This window comes from Nicotiana tomentosiformis, chromosome 6, assembly GCF_000390325.3.
Source record: "Nicotiana tomentosiformis chromosome 6, ASM39032v3, whole genome shotgun sequence".
NCBI lineage: Eukaryota > Viridiplantae > Streptophyta > Magnoliopsida > Solanales > Solanaceae > Nicotiana > Nicotiana tomentosiformis.
In genome coordinates, this window is record NC_090817.1 from 25,535,660 (window position 1) to 25,557,589 (window position 21,930).

A 21,930-nucleotide genomic window follows, 5' to 3' on the forward strand; every position below is an offset into this window, starting at 1 on the left:
CGGGGTGCTCTGATCAAATCGTACTTTCAAGTTCCTCACCTTAGTCACCTTAGTCACCTTAGTCCCCTTCTTGATGTGCGCCTCATTGGCGTAGAACTCCCGGACTAAGTGCTCCTTGGCATCCACTACACTTTGAGTGAACCATTTCCACCCTTTTCTTTCCCGAAAATGTTTTGCCACATTTGGATTGTACCTATACAAGTCTTTCAAAAGAAACTGACGCTTAAGTGTGAGCGATCTCTGCGGCCACCACTCTCAGAACCTGTTGAATGCAGTCAGGCTCATGAACCTATCTTCCCAAACTTCCTTCTTTTTTGACCTCTCGAGGCCGGCAACTCTGGTATCACCCCCTCGACCGTCATCCGAAATATCATCATCATCAACAACTGTGACTGGTGCGGCGGGGGCATGAGTAGATGACGGTTCTGAAGCCTGATTGTTCCCTTCCGACCCCTCATAAGTACTCTCAGAAGAGGTAGGCTCATCTCTCAGTCGGTATCTGTCCTGGGACAGCTGTGGCTGTGATTGCACAGCAGGCTGCCTTTCCACTGAGTCGCCCTTCGATGCTTCCCTAGACGGGGCATATGAACTTGATTTGGAGGGCTCCGACTGTCTACCTTGGCGTATTGTTGCCTTCTTACTGATCACGTTTTGGAGGGCGAGGGGTAAGGTGCTTTTGCCTCTGCCTCTGGAAGGTTCACCCCTCCTCTTTAATGTATCACCACGACCACGTGATCTAACCATTGTCTGCAATACATAGCAACATGAATAAGTTATAGTTGAAATCCAAAGTATCAGACAGTTGTAGACAAACAGTATGCAGGTTGGGGGAAGTGCGGTCCGCACATTTTTGGGAACGGCCGCAGATGGGCTTGTGCGGACCACATAGTTTTGGAAGTGTGGTCGTACTGATGATTCTGCGGTCTGCACAATTTTAAGTGCGACCGTACATCTAAAGTGCGGTTCGCATAATTTTGGGTGCGGCCGCACATTGAAACTTCAAAAATGACAACTCTCTGAAGATAGAGAATTGCTTGATCTGCGGCCGCACACACTTTTCTACGGCCGCAGTTGAATTTTTGCGAACCGCAAAATTTCAAGTGTGGTCCGCACAATAATTCTACACCAAATGCCCTATCCTACTGATCTGCGGACCGCACAATTCAAAAATTTATCGGGCAGATTCTTAGGGTTTCTAATTCACGCACAATTTAGACATGGTAGTAGCAATTTAGACATGATACACAATTTACCCATCCCCTAAATAGCAAATAAGAAGTTACCCACACAAATTTAAGCTCACATGATGATGAATTTGACATTAGGCCTAAAAATAACTAAACTAATTATGAACAAAATTAAGAAAGTTGAAAAAATTAGTGATGAATTGAACATACCAGTAATGTAGTGATACAAGGAAGAATCAAAGATGATGAAATGAGAGTGAGATGCTTGAATCAATTGAGTGCACTGTGCTTGCCCTAGTGTCAAATGTTCAGAGTTCGTAAAGTCTCAACATTAGTGAGAAGGCTACTATTTATACTTGACCGTTTAGGGCAAGAGTTCAAGAGATGAGTGCGGACGCACAATTTTGTGTGTGGTCCGCACTTCTTTACCTTTTACAAACTACCCTTTTGATGATCTGTGGTCCGCACATTTTTGAGTGCGGCCACAGATTTTTGTGCGGCCGCACTTTGGCCATTTCTCTGACAAGAAAACTTCAGAGAGATTGCATTTTTTTATCTCCAGTTGTGCAGTCTGCATTAGAATTATGCGGCCGCAGATCCCTTTCTACTGTGGCTTTCAAAATTGTACGGTCCACACAATAAATGTACGGTCTGCACTTTTTTCACACTTAGCCACTTTTTCTAGTACAGTTCCTCCAAAGCACACTCCTTCCTGTAACACACTTCAAAACCATTTAGCACAAAACAAGACTTATCTAAAGAAGAACAAAAAGGAGAAGAAAAAGAAACATGGGTTGCCTCCCAAGAAGCGTCTGATTTAACGTTATGGCACGATGCAGATTACCATCAATCACTTGAAATGAATCACTGCCACTACTTGGCCATCACCAACCTTTCCCAGATAGTGCTTCACCCGGTGACCATTGACTCTAAACACTTCATCATTTTTATTCTTCAATCTAATGCACCAAAGGGTGTCACACTCACAACTTCAATAGGGCCACTCCATTTAGACTTCAACTTTCCCGAAAACATCCGTAACCGAGAATTGAACAATAACACAAGATCACCTTCTTTAAACTCCTTGTTCCGAATGTACTTGTCATGGAGGTACGTCATCTTCTCCTTGTATAAGGATGAACTTGTATATGCATGGTACCGAAATTCATCTAGCTCATTCAATTGTGCCACCCTTAAGTTGGAGGCGACATCCCACTCAAGATTTAGCTTCATCAAAGCCCACATGGCCTTGTGCTCAAGTTCCACTGGAATGTGACAAGCTTTCCCAAATACTAACCGGTATGGAGACATCCCAATCGGAGTTTTGTAAGCCGTCTTATAAGCCCATAAAGCATCATCAAGTTTCTTTGATCAATCCGTCCGGTTGGCATTCACTGTTTTTGACAAAATACTCTTGATCTCCCGGTTGGAGACTTTCACTTGTCCGCTTGCTTGAGGGTGATAGGGGGTCATGACTTTGTGAGTGACACCATACTTGCTAAGCAAGGTATCAAAAGATTTTTTGCAAAAATACGACCCCCCATCGCTTATAATGGCCCGCGGAGTACCAAACCTTGTGAAGATGTTCTTTTTCAAAAATGCCACCACACTTCTAGCTTTGTTGTTGGGTAGAGCAAAGGCCTCAACCCATTTTGACACATAATCCACATCTACCAAAATGTAAGTATTCCCACAAGAGCTTACAAACGGTCTCATGAAATCAATACCCCACACATCAAAAATATCAATTTCCAAGATGATGGTGAGGGGCATCTCATTTTACTTTGAAATCCCATCGGCCCTTTGACATTCATTACAATGCTTGACTAGATCACTTGCGTCCTTGTAGAGAGTAGGCCAATACAATCCACAACTCAACACTTTGGTCGTCGTTCTTGCTCCACCATGGTGACCACCATATGGTGAAGAATGACAAGCCCCAAGAATTTCAACTTGTTCCTCCTCCGACACACATCTTCTAATCACGCCATCGGTACAAATCCGGAAGAGGTACGGTTCATCCCAATAATATTCTTGACAATCCCGATTGAGCTTCTTCCTTTGATTTGAAGAGAACTCATCTGGGATGATACCACTCACAAGAAAATTTGCTAGATCCATAAACCATGGCACCTCTTTCATTAAAATGGCTAAGAGTTGCTCATCGGGGAAGGAGTCATTGATTTCAAGGCCATCATGCGGCCTAGACAAGTGGTCTGCCACTTGGTTTTCATTTCCTTTTCGGTCTTGGATGTCTATACCAAACTCTTGCAACAAAAGCACCCATTTCATCAACCAAGCCTTTGAATCTTTCTTGCTCATAAGGTACCGAAGTGCCGCATGATCCATGCGGACAATCACCTTTGTACCCATCAAGTACGGGCGGAACTTCTCCATAGCAAGGAGCTCTTTTTCGGTCATAGTGTAATTGACTTGGGCCTCATTCATGGTCTTACTAGCATAGTAGACCGGGTGAAAGATCTTGTTGACACGTTGCCCCAAAACTGCTCCGACCGCCACATCACTAGCGTCACACATGAGCTCAAAAGGCAAGCTCCAATTCGGGGCGGTGATACTAGGAGTAGTTGTCAATTTGAACTTGATCAATTCAAATGCCTTCCTACAATCCTCATTGAAATGGAATTTTGCATCTTTCTCCAAAAGCTTACACAAGGGGTTCACCACTTTGGAAAAACCTTGATAAAATGCCAGTAGAACCCCACATGACCCAAGAAACTCCTCACTCCCTTCACGAATGTTGGAGGTGGAAGTTTATAAATCACCTCTATTTTCACCTTGTCGACCTCAATGCCATTCTTTGGAATTTTGTGGCCAAGGACAATGCCTTCCTCAACCATGAAATGACATTTCTCCCAAATCAACACCAAGTTCGTCTCTTTACATCTTGCCAAGATCTTATTCAAATTTTTCAAGCAATCATCAAAAGAATTCCCAACCACTGAAAAGTCATCCATGAAGACTTCAAGGAAATCTTCCACCATGTTCGTGAAGATAGCCATCATACACCTTTGAAAACTCGCCGGTGCATTGCATAACCTAAATGGCATCCGCGAGAATGCGAAAGTACCATAAGGACATGTGAAAGTAGTCTTCTCTTGATCCTCTAGAGCAATAGGAATTTGATTGTAGCGGGAATACCATCAAGGAAACAATAGAAAGCACGACCGGCCAACCTATCAAGCATTTGATCTAGGAAGGGAAGTGGGAAGTGATCCTTCCTTGTGACTTTGTTGAGCTTGCGATAGTCCATACACACTCTCCACCCGGTCACTGTTCTTGTAGGAATCAACTCATTTTCGTCATTGGTAACCACCGTCATGCCCCCTTTCTTTGGGACACATTGCACCGGAGAGGTCCACGAACTATCGGAAATGGGGTAAACAACCCCGACATCCAACTACTTTATGATCTCATTTTTGACCACCTCTTGCATTGCTTCATTGAGTCTCCTTTTATGTTCAATGGAGGTTTTGGCATCTTCCTCCAAATTAATCTTGTGCATGCAAAATGTGGGGCTTATTCCCTGAATATCTGCCAATGTCCATCCAATAGCTTTCTTCCTCTTTTGTAGCACCGCCAATGTGGAGTCTATCTGCATATTAGTCAAAAAAGAGGAAAGAATAACAGGTAAAGTAGAACAAGGGCCAAGGAATTCATACCTGAGATGCGGAGGCAATGGCTTTAACTCCAAAGTGGGAGGCTCCTCGATTGAGGGCTTTGTTGGAGGAGTCTTCCGATTTTCAAGATCCAAGCACAATTTGTGGGGTTCATAAGTACGACCACATTCCTTGCAATGAGTTCACGCATTCTACATAGCCATCCATCTCGTCATCATCAAGGTTAAGCAAAACGGCCTCCAAAGTATCATCAACATTCATCGTGGAACTAGTATCATCAATAATCACATCGGTCACCAAGTCCACAAACGAACACTCTTCATTGCTATTCGGTTGCCTCATAGAATTGCACACATGGAAAACCACATTTTCATCACCCACCCGAAAAGTAAGTTCACCGGCTTCCATATCAACAAGAGCCTTCCCCGTAGCAAGGAAAGGTCTACCCAGAATAATCGGCACCGCATAGTCCACTTCACAATCAAGAATCACAAAATCCGCTGGCAGAATGAATTTATCAACATGAACCAACACATCATCAATTATACCCAACGATCTCTTCATGGTACGATCCGCCATTTGTAATCTCATAGATGTGGGTCTTGGTTGCCCAATTCCCAAAGTCTTGAAAATCGAATAGGGCATCGAATTGATACTTTCCCCAAGATCACAAAGAGCTTTATCAAAGTCGACACTTCCAATGGTACAAGGGATTGTGAAAGCGCCGGGATATTCCAATTTAGGAGCCATTGAGTGCACAATTGCGCTCACTTGATGAGTCATCTTTATAGTTTCACAATTCATCGACTGCTTCTTTGTCACCGAGTCCTTCATGAACTTTGCATAGCCGGGCATTTGCTCCAAAACCTCAACCAATGGCACATTAATATATAAACTCTTCATCATGTCAATGAATTTTTTGAATTGATTCTCACCATTTTGCTTTGCAAGCCTTTGAGGATATGGAGGAGGAGGCCTTGGAATTGGTGCCTTAGCCTTTGGCACTACCGGTTCCGGTACGTCAACAATGTGATCCCTAGACGGGTTCACTTCCTCTTGAGTCTCCTCCACATTGTCATCAATATCAATTCTTACTTCATCATTTGCTTGTACCACATTGTTCGGGATCTCATCTTCTTGTACCACTTGCTCATCATCCACAATTTTCCTTTGACTTGAGGTGGGTGCATCCCCACCTTTTCCACTCCTTATAGTAACGGCTATGGCATGTCCCGTATTGTTCCCACCCTTTGGGTTCACTACCGTGTCACTTGGTAGTTCCCCCTTAGTACGAGTGTTTAAAGCTTGCGAGATTTTCCCCAATTGAACTTCCAAATTGCGAATTGAAGTATTGTGAGAGGCTAGTTGAGCATCGGAGTCGGGATTCTTCTCCATAATTTGTTTGAACATGTTCTTAACTCGTCCCATCTCATTGTTGGAAGAGCCTGGACCATGGGAAGGATAAGGAGGCGGGTTGCTCGGTTATTGATACATCGGGGGCCTTTGAAAGCCCGACCCCCGATTTCCTTGGTTATTGTTCTATCCCCCTTGGTTGTTGCCTCCCTAATATCCTTGATTATTTTCACTCCAATTGCCTTGGTTATTTTGACCATTCCAATTTCCTTGATTGTTTTGATTGTTCCAATTCCCTTGTTTGTTTTGATTGTTCCAATTCCCTTGATTACCATGAGGTCGCCATTGTTGTTGATTCGAGCCTTGAGAGTAGTTTCTTTTCACTTGGAAGTTGTTCACATATTGTACTTCCTCCTCTTGGTCATTGTAAGATTCATCTTGGTCAAACCCACGATCTTCTTGCACATAATGTTCCGCACGGTTTTGCACTTGAGGACCCTTTTGCCTTCACCTATTTACCATCATATTAACTCTCTCCATTGCATTGACTTGCTTAGGACCTTGCACTTGTTAAAGTTGAGCCTTGGCTAATTGATTCATTGTGGTGGTCAACTCGGCAATTGCTTGCCCATGATCATGCAATTCTTTATGTAGGTGAATCACGTTTGGATCACCTTGAGGAACACTTGCTCTACTTTGCCATGCCAATGAAGTATCAGCTATTTCATCTAAGATCCCACAAGCTTCTGCATATGGTGTTGTCATGAAATTTCCACCGGCAAGTTGGTTGAACACACATTGATTGGTAGTATTGATCCCCCTATAGAAAGTTTGTTGAATCATAGCCTCCATCATGTCATTGTTTGGGTACTCTTTCACAATAGTCTGGTACCTCACCCATATTTCATGCAATGGCTCATTGGGTTCTTGTTTGAAAGATAGAATCTCATCTCTAAGAGTAGCCATATTCCTGGGAGAAAAGAAATTGGAAATAAATTTCTCCGCCAATTTATCTCATGTATGGATGGAATGGTTTGGCAACCTTTCTAACCAATCCAAGGCTTTCCCTCGTAGAGAGAAAGGAAATAGCCTCAACCTTAAAGCATCCTTAGAGTTTGTCTGTTTACTCCCCCAACAAGTGTCCACAAACCCTTTCAAGTGTTTGTACGCATTTTGATTCGGAGCCCCGGTGAAGAATCCACATTGCTCTAGCAATGTGAGCATAACATTTGTGATTTGAAAGTTGCCCACCCTAATGCGGGGCGGGACTATGGCACTTGCATACCCTTCATTCGGCAACACCCGGTGTGGAGCCGCTCTTGGTAGATTTGGGGGTGGGATGGGAACGTTGTCTTGAGGCGGTCGGCCTCGTCTATTTGCTTGAGGTTCAAGAGGAACCTCTTCAACTTGGTCATCCTCCACATCCACATCCCCCAAAGGCATGTTTCCGAGAGGATCATTGTTGTTGAGAGCCATTGTTTCACCTATAATTGTTCACCAAAAAGATTAGTAACACGGAAGTAAAAGAAGACAATTCACACACAAAACCAAATATATAGCTAAATCTATTTTTAGCTCCCTGGCAACGGCGCCAAAAATTGATCTCGTCCAAGTCACACCTCTATTCGGGGTTGTGAAATGGTCGATTGCAATAATAATACCCAACAAGGAGTCGAGATCGAATCCACAGGGAGCTGAGATGGGATTAGTGGTATATATTTGGATAAAGCACGTGAAGTATCTTGGTTGCACTTCCACAAATATGGTTTTGTTTTTACTTCTAAAATTACGTTAAGGATTACAATTCTAAAGATATAAAACTAGAGAATGTTATTTTTGGATGGTTTTCAAATATATAAAAAGTCCTAGGGGTATGACCTTCACCTAGGTGTTCGCCTAACGGGTTGTAAACTTTAAAGCTTATTTTTTTAGTCGGGGTGTATTATAGCAATCAACACTCAAATAACTACTCAATAACTCTCAGTAAGAGAGTGATTTTGCCCAATTTGACTTTCTCAAGTCCAAATGGGTATTGAACAAAATAGTCGATAAAATGCTCAAGTCGGGTTTTACTATCTCTAGGTTCAACCCTTTAATTGGGACTATCAATCTCTTGATTTTATCCCAAATTCTTGTTAGCCAAGTTTTCCTATACTAGGTCTCTCTTTCTCAATTAAAGACCAAGTCAAATAGGCATAAACTAATATTTGCAACCATTAGTTCTACAATTAAAGGCAAGAACAAGGCTAAATAATAAATACTCAACCATAAACAAACCATAAATCAAACACCCATTAGGTACACATGCTAGGGTTGGGTCACAACCCTAGTTAGAAATCTAGCTACTCATAATGGGTATAGAAGAAAATAAAGAAGAAAAGATGATAAAACTCATATTGCAAGATTAAAAGATAAAAATCCAATGTTAAATCACCAAAGTAAGCTAAAGTTGCCTAAAGAGGCAAGTAAAAATGGCTACAGGACTTTCAATATTCCAAACTTGACCTAATTTTGTGAAAGTAGTCTATTTATACAAAGCTAGAATTTTCGGACAAAATTGCCCTTTCGGAGGTTCTGCGGTCGCACAATTATATGTGCGGTCCGCACTTCTATTCAGATCTTGATAGGAGTTGATTCTGCGGCCGCACAATTCTATATTGCGACTGCATCTCTCATGTTCTGTGGTTCGCACAATTCTAGGTGCAGCCGCACTGGGCTTTTTTACGGACCGCACATTTCCTGAGTGCAGTCGCATAGCTATTTCTGCGGCCGCACAATTATTGTGCGGTCCGCATTTCTTCTTGAGCTGGAAATGAAAATCTCTGAACTTTGGCTCTTACATAGCTTCTGCGGCCGCACAATAATTGTGCGGTCCGCGCTTTACACTGGGCTCTATTGATTTTCCTTCACATTCTGCGGCCGCAGATAGAAATCTGATGTCCGCACTTGAGCTTTTGTGCCTGATTTTTGTCCTTGTTCAGATCACTCGACCTTGAGTTGGATTTCATCATAGTGGCTCATTTTCCAATACTTCTACAGGTAAGCATATTTTATCAGTTTTTGGGAATACAATTAGACACTTTTGGACTAAAACGAAAGCTAAAAGGTGCTAATAAGTAGTCAAAATTTCCACTTATCATCTATCTCATTTCTGACAGTAGCTTAGGTGTTTTATATATTCTACTAGTTTCTCATACACTTGTGACACCGGGTCTTGGAAACATGCTAGTAGATGTGTTTTTTTATTTGTTTATAGGTGTTTTATATATTCTACAGGTGTTTTATATATTCTACTATTTCACTATACTTGTTCTTTTATTTGTTTATGATTAACTTTATCAAATTTTCCACTTCTCATTTACTTAATAAATAAGAATCAACTACTTTGAAATTATTAAAAAAATAAATACATGGCTAGTTCACCGCTGGCTTGCCTAGCGGCAACGTTAGGCGCCATCACTGTCTATAGGAGAAATTGGGTCGTGATATTGTTTGGCCCAAAATTTAGATCCAGATTCAACCAATTAGATTTAAAAGAAATAGAGTTAATCTTAGCTAATATTAATACCCAAAATATAAAGTAACCAATTTTGTAGTAGATAATATATATGTTTGACCGAAAGGCAATAATTGTGGACAATACTAACAATATTCAATGATCTAAAAGGTGAAAGATAACCTTAAATAATAATAAATGACAATGAATGGAATTCAAGTAAATAAGAACATGCGAGTCACCCGAAAAGGGGTGAGATTTGCGGATATTCCTTCAGACAATGATGAATGATTGATGAGACTTCAAATTTTCAAGTAGTTCTTGGATCAAGTGGAAAAGTTATGTAAGAATCTTAATGAAAAGGTATTTCTCGTGTGGTTGCAAATAAGCCAGATTCTCCTTTAAAAGTCAATGTATTTTCTTACAAATGAATGTCTTCTACCCTATCATTGTGTCTCTTTCTATTTATAGGGAACATATTCCTACAATCCCTAATAGTACAGGTACCTAGAATATTCTCTTTTGTGGCATATCCTAAAACTAGTCGTTATAACTCTGTCTAAGATGCTCCACTTCAACCTTGATCTGCTATGACTCTTCTACCGCACCATTCATCACTTGAGGGACCACTTCTATCTTGGGCAGGTCTTTGTTGAAGTCATACTGATGACACGTGGCAGTCTTCGAGTGCCTCCTTAATGTTAACATAGTTTGATCATATCAAAGATAATTTTTTACCCATACAGTTAGTCCCTCCGCTTATTGAGGTCGTCCTCACGGGTGATCTTAATGAGCGGATAATGTCATTCATGATCGAACTTATCGAGTAAGCAGCAAGAATTGTAAACGATGTGTCGAACACGCAACGTGGCCCTCTGTGGGCCGCATATTTCAAATACCTCAGGTTTCCCCGGTGATTTGTTGAAATTATCTTGTCCATGGGTTAGAGTGACGTCATGCCATCATGCGTCATTATGAAGCATATTCCTGATACGTTGCTTCGATTCGTGCATGACCCTTGATTGGATCTACCGTCTTGATTCTAGTGCCAATTATGACGAGTCATTTTTGGGTCTAATGCTATGATCTTTATAAATAGAGATTCTTAAACCTGAATTTGAAGTTTCTTTCTTATAACTTTTCGGAGCACCAACCTTCTTCTCTACATTTTTTTTCTTTGAACTTCATTTCCTTGTTTTGTTGCCCTATATCATCCCTATTCTTTCCCATTTGTTATTCTTCTTTATCACTTTGAATCATGTCCAACTTACCCTCAGATGCTGGTGAAGGGAGTCATGTTACTCCCTTGGCAGTTGTGTTTCCCTCCCATATGAAGGGTGTTTTTTCCATTGTTGAGGATGAAGCATTCCCGTCAGTGGAGGAAATAATCCCCCGCAATCCCGAATTTAAGTCTGATCTCACCCGATCACCGGACACTGCACCTAGGATTTTCCTATCGACTATGACGTCTAAGGAATTGGCAGAACTCAAGGCCAAGTTTAGCCTTCCAAATCACGTCGAATTGATCCCGGTCGGTCGGGAAGTGGTATAGGTTCATCTCCATGGATACTGCGCTCTGCACGCCTACCCCTTCCTTATTGGTTATTCTTCCCCCTTCTTCCATTGGTGGATGAATTTTATCGTCACTACGTCGTCTGCCCTGCTCATCTTGCGCCATACGACTACAAAATTATTAGAATGCTGACCAAATTTACCGAGCTGGTCAGGGTTGAATTGACGCTACAGTATTTGGTGAATCTCTTCGACCCTTGCTTCTATAGAGGAACGATGTTGAATATTCACCATCGTGGAGGTAAATGCTTGCTGGTGAAGATGGACGATAAGGCCAGTCGTCAGTTCTGGCTCAATTTCTTCTATGTCAAGACATTGTGGCTAACATCGATGGCTTTCCTGAGGCTTGGAATTACACACGTAAGTACCCGGTTTTTATTTGCATTATTTTTCTTGCTCGGAATTAGTTGAAGGATTTTCCTTTTCTTGCAGCCAACAACCAGCCTCCACTTCTAGTCACGCGCATTCATGACTGGGTCGAGCAAATCCTCTCCCAAGTTGTAGGAATCCACGATTGGTCGAGCTTCATCAAGAAGTTCAAACCAGATTTTTCTTCTGACATGTAACGTCTTCTCTTTGTCCGTGATCATTTCACCTTCCGTTGTATGCGGATTTATTTTACTAACTCAATATTTGTCTCTTTCCCAAGAAAGGGGTCTTCTCGGAGGAGCTGGGCACCGGTGCCATCTTTTCGGAGGAGGTTGTTGTACTTTCGGCTTCTTCCCCTGTTACGACTATTGCCTCTTCCGTACCGACCCCTCCCTTGGCTACAACAGTCCAAGATCCTACCTCTGTTCCGTCCTCTGCTTCTGCTTCTTAACTCTTTTCACTAATTGATGAGGAATACGATATCTCCCCTGAAGATGGTGGTCTAATGCCCCATAAGAGGAGAGTCGTGGACGTGGGAGGAGAAAGGTCAATAGATGTCGACTTAGAGGAGGGCGACTTCGCTCTTCGAGAGACGGGCATAGTGCATTTTAGAGGGCACTGGGACGGACTCCGAGGCCTCACACTTGGAGGAGATAAATGTGGATGCATCGGTGTGTCTGTTAGGGGAAACGGTTGAAAAGGGGATGCCCGACGATGATCTCGCCCTTCCGAGGAAAGAGGAGGCTTTGTCCTCTAGGGCTATAGTGAATGTCCCCTCATCTACAGGTGTCAGAGAGGAGACCGTTGTTGAGGAGGATGTCGGGTCTGATTCTAATATGGATCTGGACGCGTTGAGGATGATCGATGAGGGGCTTACTCAACTCAAAGTGAGGCGGAAAGGGGGCTCCAGGACTATTACGATCCCAATAGATCGTAATCTTCTTGTAAATACAGAGGAGGTAGTCCCTTCCCTCGGTCCTCTTTATTATGAGATCAAGGGTACGACCTTCGAGATGATAAATGATGGTACTCTGTCAAATAACATTGTTGGCCTCGCCCTCAAAGTAAGTACGATTATCGTCTATTCCTTTCTTTATGCCTTAGAACTTTTGTAAGTTCTAACACCTTTTCTACATTTTGTAGACGGTTATTCTAGAGATTGAGAGTTCTCGGCGAGAGAGGAGAGTAAAGAAATTTACGTGAAGCTGAAAAACAAGTATACAACGTGCCTTAGAAAGTATCGTGAACTCTAGTGTCAGTTTTGCAAAGACAACAATGTGCGGGCCCTAAGGGAGGACTTGAAGAAAAGGGACGACGAGCTAATGCAAGTCGTGGAGAAGTGCAACGTCCTTGAAGGGACGTTGCAGAGTAAAGAGGAGGAGCTCGAGCTTAGTAGGGGCGTAGAGGACCAATGCAATGATCTTCAAGCCCAAGTGGTCTAGCTGCGAGGCCAACTTGAAGAGTGTCAGTTAAAGGTAGAGGCTCTCAGCGATGAGGTTGCCGAGAAGCAGGAGGAGCTTGATAAGGCAGAGTCTGCTCGGTCAGAGGCTCGGAGAAGGGTGGAGTTCCTTGAGTTTGCGAACCGAACCCTTCTTTCTAAGCGAGAAAATGACCTGCGACAGCGAGGGCTAAAGAAGAACGGCTTGATGAAAGGATTGGGGAGTTGGAAAAAGAAACCTCCAACCTTTATGATCGAGTTCTGTTTTGGAAGCCGAGAAGGCCCAACTTCTTGCACGGCCTTCTTCGTTTACTACTTCTGGCCTCCCCAACGTCCCTTGTGAGCTTTATGAAGAATGGATTCATACCGAGGCCTAATTGGATATGCTTCATGAGTTGCATGTGGCGAACTCCGTTTCTGAGGCGGACTTTGAGGATTTTCGGGTCAAGCTCATGAGGCTCAGATTGCTTGTGGCTACGACCCTACTATACCTCGATTTGGCGAAGAATATGAGAACGGGGAGGATGCCATGGATCATCTTGAGGAGGATGCCTAGTACGATGATATTTATCCTTAGGGAGAGGATGGAGAGGACACTTAAGGCCGGGATGGTGACGGTGTTGACGGTTAGGGAGGCGATCTTGTTGAGGGTCGGGTTGCTGAGGACGTTGTGGATCGTGATGGTGGCAGCCAGTAGTTCTTTAGCATTTTTTGTGTATTTTTGTCGGCGTCTTGAAGAGACTTTGTAAAAACTTTTTTCTATGAATATCGAAGTTGATTTTTTCTTTCATCTGTGCCTTTCTTATTTGCCGTGATTTATTTTTGTACTTACATGTTTTTCTCCTTCATACTTTTATTGATGTCCTCTAGCTGATCATAGTCCTTAGGCTAAATATCCATAGGCCAAATCATCTTCTTATCATAGATCGAGAATGTCTCCTTAGTTGAGGATCAATAGGTTTAAGTCTGAACTTGGTCGGACTTAGCCTTTTGTTTGGAAAAATTTAACTTTATATCGAGACGTGGCCGAGGGACGATAGGTTTTGTTCGAACTCGATCGAACATGACCTTTTGTCAGATCGCGGCCGAGGGCTGGTAGGTATTTTTTGAACTTGGTCGAACTTATCCATTAATTAAATCGCGGTCAAAGGCCAATAGGTATTGTTCGAACTTGGTCGAACTTATCCGTTTAATTAAATTGCGGGCGAGGGACGGAAGGTGTTGTTCTAACTTGGTCGAACTTAACCTTTTGTAAAATCATGGTCGAGGGCCGATAGGTGTTATTCGAACTTAACCTTTTGTCAAATCACGGCTGAGAGCCGGTAGGTGTCGTTCGAACTTGGTCGAACTTAACCGTTTAATTAAATCGTGGCCGAGGGCCGATAGCTGTTGTTCAAACTTGGTCAAACTTAACCTTTTGTCAAATCGCGATCGAGGGTCGGCACGTGTTGTTCGAACTTGGTCGAACATAACCGTTTAATTAAATCATGGCCGAGGGCCGATAGGTGTTGTTCGAACTCGATCATTAAATCGTGGCTGAGGGCCGGTAGGTGTTGTTCAAACTTTGTCGAACTTAACCTTTTGTCAAATCACGACCGAGGGCTGGTAGGTGTTGTTCGAACTTGGTCGAACTTAACTATTTAATTAAATCGCGGTCGAGAGCCGGTAAGTGTTGTTCAGCCTTGGTCAAACTTTACCTTTTGGTAAAGCGATTTTGATAAGCATAAATTTCTATTGCTTTGACGTTATTGTTTTGATTACATAATTGGAGAATGTTACAACTTTGGGCATTGGCTGGCGTTTCAGTCCCAGTACCTCTATATCTAGTCCCTTCATTGTTCTACTTGGAGAGTATTGAGGAGTCGGGCGATGAAAGAGAAACCAGTTCGTCCTTCGCATACCTCGACTCGAAGTGTTCCTTTAGTCGCCTCATTAGAAACCTCCTTAAAAAAATCCTAATAGGATAAAACTCAAGAGAGGGAAAAAGAGTACGACTCGGGGGGCGCTTATTTTTAGAAGTTGAAGTATTTGAGGTGGCTGATATTCCAATTATTTGGTAGTTGTTTTCCTTCCATTGTCTCTAGTTGAAATGAACCTTTGTTTGCTTTGGCTATAATTTTGTACGGACCGTCCCAGTTTTTTCCTAGTTTGCCTTCTCGTGGATCTCTATTTGATTGGGCTTTGACTTTGAGTACGTAGTTTATGACTTTGAGTGGCCGGACCTTTGCATGTTTGTTGTATTAGAGCTCCGCTTGTTGTTTTTGGGCAACCATTCATATGTATGCCATATCTTTTCGTTTGTCGATCTCATCTAGCTATTGCCTTTTACTCTCGTCATTGCTAGTGTCACTTTCATGGGAGTACCTTAGGATGGGTTCTCCAACTTTGACCGGTATGACTGCTTCGATTCCATAGACCAGAGAATATGGTATCTCTCTTGTGCTTGTCTTCGGGTGGTTCTATATGCCCACAATACTTCTGGGAGTATTTCTAGCCACAGTCCCTTGGCATCTTCGAGTTTTTTCTTCATGATGTTTAATATGGACTTGTTGGAGGATTCTTCTTACCTGTTACCCGTTACCCGTTACTCGTTGGGTGGTAAGGGGTTGATAGTATACTCTTTATATGCCATTTCTCGAAGAATTCAGCGATTTTCTTTCCCATGAACTGAGGTCCATTATCGCAGTTGATTTCTTTGGGTAGGCCGATTTGGCAGATGATTTTTTTCCATATGAAGGCGATTACCTCTTGTTCGCGTATTTGGGAGAACGCTCCTGTTTCCACCCATTTAGAGAAATAGTCAGTTAAAACTAAAAGAAATCGTACATTACCTTGCCCTGCTGGGAGGGGGGCCACAATGTCCATTCCCCACTTGATGAACGGCTAAGGAGATGTGACCGAGCGGAGGTGTTTGCCTACTTGGTGAATTATTGGGGCGTATTTCTAACATTATTTGCATTTTTTCACAATTTATGAGGCGTGGTAGGACAGTAGTATCCCGTCCGTATGAGACACGTAACGAGCGCTCGATCACTGGAATGAGCGTCGCAATGGCCTTCATGGACTTCTTCGAGGACGCACTGGTTTGGTTTGGGCTCAAACACTTCCCTAGAGGGCCGTCGTATGTCCTCTTATATAAGTCATTATGGAGGAGGTTGTATCTGGCTGGCTGCATTCTTAGTTTTTAGCTTCCTTTTTGTCGTTTGGGAGTGTGTTGTCCTGCAAGTAGGTGATAATGCAATTGCGCCAATCCCAGGTTAAACTTACATATCTTACATCGATTTGGTCCAAAGACGAGTTGAGGAGGTGGACTACACTTTTATCCCTGATCATGATGTTTTTGGTGGTTGCGGCCAATTTGGCGAGACCGTCCTCTTTGACATTCTAGGCACGCGGGATCTGGTCGAGTTGATATTCGGCGAACTTTGGTAGCAGCTTACAGATCTCGGTCTGATATTTTTGCAACCTTTGTTCTTTGATTTGGAAAGTCTCTGTGATTTGGTTGACTACGAGTTGTGAATCACAATGGAGTTTTAACCGATTCGCCCCATACTTGAGTACTAGTCTCAATCCTGCAATTAAGGCCTTATACTCGGCCTCATTGTTAGTCATATCTGAGAATCTTATAGACTGGCGAATTACTTTGTCGGTAGGGACCTCGAGTACGAGTCCCAGTCCGGATCCGGAACTTTAGATGCATCGTCGGTGTATAGGACCCAGAGGTCTTGTGCTTGAAGAGAAGCTTGGACGGCTTCCTTCTCGACCTCAGGCATTATCATTGCGTCAAAGTCAGCGACGAAGTAGACGAGCACTTGCGATTTTATCGTTGTTCGTGGCTAATATGTGATAATGTGCTCGCTTAGATCGATGGCCCACTTGGCCAGCCTCCCCGACAATTCAAGTCTATGTAAAATGCTTCTTAGAGGGAAGGTGGTAACGACCTAGATAAAGTGGTACTGGAAATAGGGTCTAAGCTACGACCAGTGCCAGGGCCAGTTTTTCGAGGTGTGAGTACCTCGTCTCGGAGTCAATGAGTGTTTTGCTAATGTAATAAATGGGAGATTACGTACCTTTACTTTCTCGAATTAAGACTACACTTACTGCCACTTTGAAGATGGCGAGGTAGACGATGAGGTGTTCCCCGGGTTCGGGCTTTGAGCGCAAAGGTGGTGACGACAGATACGCCTTTAGCTCTCGCAGAGCTTGTACGCAATAGGGCATCCATTCAAGGTCGTTATCCTTTTTGAGTACGCCGAAAAATCTATGACATCTATTGGACGACCGCAAGATAAATCTCAATAAGGCGGTGGTACTCCGCCCTTACGGATTTGACTAGCATATTGTCGATATATACCTCCATGGTCTTGCAAGCTGATCTTTGAACATTTTTATGACCAACCTTTGATAGGTAGCTCTTGCGTTCTTCAATCCGAACGGCATGACCCTATAACAATATGTTCCTCTGTGGGTGATGAACGTGGTTTTCTCTTGGTCCTCTTCCTCTATAAGTATCTGGTTATAGCCCGAGTACGCGTCTAGAAAACTCAGCAGCTCGTGTCCGGCTATCGCGTCGATGAGTTGGTCGATATATGGCAACGGGAATGAATCCTTCGAGCATGCTTTGTTTAAGCCTATGAAGTCTACGCACATCCTCCATTTCCCGATTTTCTTTTTGACCATCACTACGTTGGTGATCCACTTGGGGTATTTCGACTCCCTGATGGATCCATTTTCTAATAGCTTCTCCACCTCCTCGTGGACAGCATCATTGATGGCGTGGTTGAATTTTCGTATGACCTGTCTTACCGGGGGTAGAACAGATCAACATTTAATTTATGTGTGGCGATCTCCTTGGGGATGCCCGGTATATTTGCATGGCTGAAGATAAACAAATTCGCATTAGTTATTAAAAACTGGCTAAATTTACCTGGTTCTTGGAGTTTGCAGCCGATGTAAGCCTTTTTGCTGGAATTGCTGGGGTCTAATTGAACGGGGTCAAGGTCCTCTATAGTTGAGTCCGCGGCTTTAACTGTTTTGGGATCCATGATGACATCCTTGGTCTTTTCTTGCGTCGACTTCGACCATGTTGATTGCTATGCCTTTTTTTCCTTATCTTTCTTCTGTTGGGTTGTCGTGTTGTCTAAGGTGATGCGGTAGCATTCCCGGGATGTGCGTTATTCTCTCCGTATGCTGAATATCCCCCAAGGTGTTGGGAATTTGATTACTTGGTATAAGCTAGAGGGGACGACTCTCATGGGATGTATCATGGTTGTCTTCCTATGGTATTGTATGTGGTGGCCTGGTCCATTATGTGGAACATTGTCTCCAGAGTTATGCCGCCGGCCAATACAGGGAGTGTAATTTCACCTGATGTTCGTTCAACTGCATTATTAAAACTGGTTAGTGTGATGCAGTGTGGCACTACCTTTTCCTCGAGTCTCATCTCGGTGAGGACTCGGGGATGGATAATGCACGCTCCACTCCTATCGTCTACCATGATATGTTTGACACCAATATCTAAAATTTGTAAGGTAATGACGAGAGAGTCATTGTGAGGGAAAGTCAAATCGTCGGCATTTGACTCGTCGAAGATGATACTTTCTCCGAGTCCGTTATACCGTTCGTGTGTGATAGATCTTTTGAGCTTGTGAGTGGCGGTGAATTTAACGTCGTTGATGGAGGAATCGTTGTTGCCGTCGATAATCATATTGATGGTGTGAGTCGATGACGGTGGCTTAGGTGGGCCTTGGCATTCACGACCTCTGGCAAAGTTGTTTCTCCCTTTGTCGCGCGGTAGCTCTTCGAGGTGTCCTTGCTGTAACATGTTCATAACCTCTTGCTTGAGGGCGATGCAGTCTTTTGTCTTGTGTCCGTGTTCCTAGTGGAATTCACAGAGGGCGTCGGATTTTTTGGTGCTTGGGTCGGACCTCATCTTTGGCGGCCACTTTACCTTTTGTTCCGAATTTATCCAGTGCATCGACTATTTCTGTAAGTGACACACAAAAATTGTGAGCAAACAATAAGGGGGACATACCTCTCTTGTTTCGGTGAGTCCTCATCCTCGGCCTAGTTGAGCCATCATCATAGCGGAAGGAAGGCGGGGCAAGGACCCTGACATATGGTTGATGCCATTCGTTATTTGGTCGTGAGACTAGGTGATCCCTCATTATATTTGTCTCTTCGTTCTTTCCTTGACTTCACTTGGCTTGGCTTCTACCGAGACGAGCCTCTGAGTTGGTCCGTTGAGGTCGTCATTATCTGCTTGGACTTCGGCACAGTAAGCATTGTGGATTTCATCCCAAATGGTTGGAGGATACTTCATCAATCGGCTCAGCAATTTTCTGGTCGCTCTTGAACCCTTTCTTCTCAACCTGTTCTGAAATGCCACGACTGGCATCCTTTCGGACACGTTTGGCAGGGTCATCCTTACCCTGTTGAATCGGGCGAGGAAGTCCCCCAGTCCCTCTCCCAAGGATTGCTTGATGGTGAAGATGTCGTTTACTCTTATTTTGGCTTTCTTGGCCCCGGCGTGCGCCGTTACGAACTTATCGGCCATTCCTCGAAAGTTTCTATGGAGCGGGCTGGTAGCTGTGAATACCATGTTAATGCCCCTCCCATGAGGGTTTCGCCAAAATTCTTTAGCAAAACAGAGGACACTTGTTCCTTGGTGAGGTCGTTGCCCTTCACGGCGGTGACGTAATGAGTCACGTGATCTTCGGGGTCAGTCGTTCCATCATAGATCATGAGATACGATGGCATTTTAACGGTCTTTGGTATGGCATGTGGGGCTGCCTCCTCGCTGTACGGATGCTCTATGAATCTACTGGCATCCCTCTTTGGCAGTAGCTTAGGGGAGCTCGGTACTTTGTCGACTCGTTATTGGTGTTCTTTCATTTGATCTCTGAGTGTTTTGTTTTCATTATCCATTTCTTCCATACTCTTTAGAACAGCGGCGAGGACGTTGTCACCTGCATTGTTAATAATATTGTGAGTTATACCAGGTGTTGGAGGGTCTGGTTGGTCGCTCTGCTCGTTGCGCAGCATGGGCTCATGCGGTCTCTATGGTTGTGCATGGAGCAGGTTTGTTGAGCACGCTAACTAGTGTATCGGTCAACCACGCTTTGAGGAGCTTTTTCATGGCTGGTGGCGTCCCTTCTCCTGTAGATGTGGAGGTACCTTTTCCATTTGGTTTTGTTATGCTACAATTGGGGAAAGGCGACCTCTCTCGCCTAGGGGAGACAATGGGTGTCACGTCATCACCTAGTGTTTCACAACTCTGGTTGATAGCATTCATGAGGTTGCCAGGGAAGTCACATGTCACTTTAGTCATGTCTTCTTGGTTACTTGGAATGTAAGTATTCGTACGTTTGTAGATCTAAAGGAAACTAAAAAGTTAGCTAAGAAATCCCCACAGACGGCACCAAACTGTTTGACCCAAAATTTAGATTCGGGTTCCACCAATTAGATTTAAAAGAAATAGAGTCAATCTTAGCTAATATTAATACCCAAAAGATAAAGTAGCTGATTTCGTATATATGTTTGACCGAAAGGCAATAAATGTGGACAATACTAACAATATCCAATGATCTAAAAGGTGGAAGATAGCATTAAATAATAATAAATGACAATGAATGGCATTCAAGTAAATAAGAACATACGAGTCACCCGAAAAGTTGTGAGATTTGCGGATATTCCTTCTGAAAATGATGAATGATTGATGAGCCTTCGAATATTCAAGTAGTTCTTGGATCAAGTGAAAAAGTTATGCGAGAATCTTAGTGAAAAGGTATTTCTCGTGTACTCGCAAATAAGTCAGATTCTCTTTTTAAAGTCAATATGTTTTCTTACAAATGAATGTCTTGTTCCCTATCATTGTGCCTCTTTCTATTTATAGGGAGCATATTCCTAAAAACCCTAATAGTACAGGTGTAGAGAATAATCTCTTTTGTGTCCTATCCTAAAACTAGTCGGTATAACTCTGTCTACGATGCTCGACTTCGACCTTGATCTACGATGACTCTTCGACCGCACCATTCATCACTTGAGGGACCACTTTGACCTTGGGCAGGTCTTTGTTGAAATCGTACTAATGACACATGGCAGTCTGCGAGTGCCTCCTTAATGTTAACATGGTTTGATCATATCAAAGATAATTTTTGACCCATACAAATCTAAGGTGGTCATAGACTCATAGTAAGGGAGAGGACACTGTTGGCAAAAACTACTATGTTATCTTGCTTTCTTCGTTCACATGAGAGACATATATACTTGGCACTCGAGAGGATGAATACCCCAAGAGAAATAGAAGAAAGACGATCTCCCGAAGTAAATTTATAAAGTCATACTAATAAAAGGAGCTAATAATTTCTTGGACTAACTTGTAGTACCTAATTCCAATTGTATATTTGAAGCATTTCTCAAAAGAATTTTAAATTATATGATATCTAAGATACGGTAGAGATGTTTGTAATCTAACTTATATTTGAAAATTCTTAGACACTCGATATAAATTGATTGACTCTAATGTTCGAATCCGCTTGTCCAGTTAAGTTTTTTCTTCTCCTCCAAAGTGCATAAATATGAATTTTTAAAATATGTTAGGCTTTCAAAGTGCATAAATATGAACTTAAATTTTGTTAGATATTTTTGCAAACCCAACAGAACTTTGACTGTGCTTCTCCCTCCATCTAACTCTGCCTTATTGACATATTTGTTTGAAATATTTAATTGAAAAATATAATTAGTATAATTTTAGCTTATTACGTTATCATACAATTTTGGAATGAAATGGACTCTAGTACAGTGGAACATCAACTATTTAGAGATAGAGGCATAGTTGATTTATTGATTGAAGCCATCCCACTCTAGAATGTTAGT